The following is a 2,500-nucleotide window of genomic DNA, read 5'->3' as shown; positions in this document are numbered from 1 at the left end:
TCCGGGTGGAGATACTCCACGCTGAAAAAGGAGCATGACGCTTCGAAACTGTATCTGCTTCTAAGTATATTTCTTCTCCAATCTGTGTTTTTTTTTTTTTTTCAAAATTCTTATATTCTTATGCTTATAAAATATTTCCCTACCTACCATTTTTAAGCGTCATAAGACACATCTTTATTTTCAAACACTTTTACAATCACAAACTGCTTTACATTGGTATCATAAGAACGTTAAGTACAATTAATCATTGTTAGCACTTATTCTAATAAAAGAATTCGGTTAATTCTTATGCATGTGAAATATTTCCCACTTTTAAGCGTCACAAGACATCTTATTTTCAAACACTTTTACAATCACAAATTACTTTACATTGGTGTCATATGAACGTTAAGTACAATTAATCAGATGAAATATCTTAATGTCGATCATAAATTTTTAAGACAACACTCAAGGATTGTAAAGTTCAATTTCAGGAATCGTTAAAAAAAAATGATTGAATCTGTTTATGCGACTAAATAGGAAGCATTTCCTACCTCAAGGAGTCCACAACCCCATTAATAGGGGTCTCCTCGCCTTTCAGAATGGAGGCAATTAATCAAACTCATTGTCAGCACATATTCTGATAAAAGATTTCGGTTAATGTACCTAATGCATCACATAAATAAAAGATGACATTTATAAACACAAACGGCAGCACACCTTGAACAAAGCAATCTCAATTTCAGCATACCATATTTTCTTCCTTACTTTTGTGCTTCTTATTTTTATTTTTACCCTCAAGTTAGTTGATGAAGACACAGGAAACATCAGCTTGATAGATGTTTCTTTAAAAGAGCCGTACCTCGGCTGTCTTTGATCTCGCGAGGAAGGGGAAAAACCTGGGGAAAACAGATGGCCTTTCATGTCCAAAGATAATAAACTTCGACAGCGTTTGCAGAAGACTCCTCTCGCTGCCTTTCTTGTGCAGGAAATAGACGCGGGGAAAGTAGTTCCTCCTCCTCCTCCTCCTGCTGTACACAGCCTTACGAAATTGACCAGCGCTGATGTGATAGAACAAACGAACACGCATACACATACACACATACGCACACATATATGTTATATATATATATATATATATATATATATATATATATATATATATATATATATATATATATATATATATATATGTATATATATAATTATGTCTTTTACTGTAATACAAAGTATAATATGAAGATAAAAGGCCCATAAAACACTATTTGAATGTTGTAACCATATATTTCGAGCACTTTTTACCAGTGATCAGGGCCACAGAAGGAAGTGCTCGAAATATACGGTTGCAAAGTTCAAATAGTGTTATATGGGCTTTTTCTTCATATATATATATATATATATATATATATATATATATATATATATATATATATATATATATATACACACATAGACATATATAAATATATGTAGATATATATGTAAATAACATATATTATATATATATATACACACACATATTTATATTATAATGTATCATTGTGCAAAATGCGTTTAGCAACAGAGAAAGATCTTCATGAGGAAGACATAAACACAAGGAGAGAGAGAGAGAGAGAGAGAGAGAGAGAGAGAGAGAGAGAGAGAGAGAGAGAGAGAGAGAGAGAGAGAGAGAGAGAGAGAGAGAGATACACTTCGCTTATTCATTCAGGAGAAGTAAGAAAATATTTAAGCGTCTATTGATTTTCTTATGAGACATTTTAAACATCAATGGACCCGACCGTCAGAGCTGATTACGTATTGTTGGGCAAAAGCAGACTTATCTCTTTATATTTTGTGCTGTATTCTTATTCCACACACAGACAAACATTCAAACACACATGCACACACACACATATATATATATATATATATATATATATATATATATATATATATATATATATATATATATATATATAGTGTATATAACTTAACTTACGGATATTTGATTATCACATGGTTCTTACTGAAGTTTATAGTTGATTTTTATCTATTTACTGAACTTTCTGTCGCACACATCAATTTTTTAGTGTACAGTATTTTGAAAAGGATAAGACATCATTTCGAAGTATAGATAAATTTCGACGATACTTATTTTCTAATCTGGAATTACTCCTGTTATCTACACAATTTTACTATAAATATTTAGTCTATCAGTTCTTCATCTACTTGAAGTCTGTATACACAAAAACGAGAAAACAAAAACATCTATGTATTTATTTGTTTATTAAGGGAATGCATAAATGAACACCAATTCTGAAAGACCGCGATTCTACTAAACGACAATAAATGTCAGTTTTGGCATCGGAAAATAATTTAGCAAAATCACAGTACAAACACATTTTTCATAAATAAAATATACATATATTTATATTTTCACGATTCTGTAGTTCGGATGTGGATTAAAATATTCAGCTACGAACGATTCAGTGTTGTGTTCTTTATCTTTATGGCTGGAAAAAAAAAATGTAAAAATTTCTGC

The sequence above is a fragment of the Macrobrachium rosenbergii genome, chromosome 6, assembly GCF_040412425.1.
Source record: "Macrobrachium rosenbergii isolate ZJJX-2024 chromosome 6, ASM4041242v1, whole genome shotgun sequence".
NCBI classification, from domain to species: Eukaryota; Metazoa; Arthropoda; class Malacostraca; order Decapoda; family Palaemonidae; genus Macrobrachium; species Macrobrachium rosenbergii.
The sequence above is the reverse complement of the archived record's forward strand: the minus strand, read 5'-3'. Positions refer to the sequence as shown.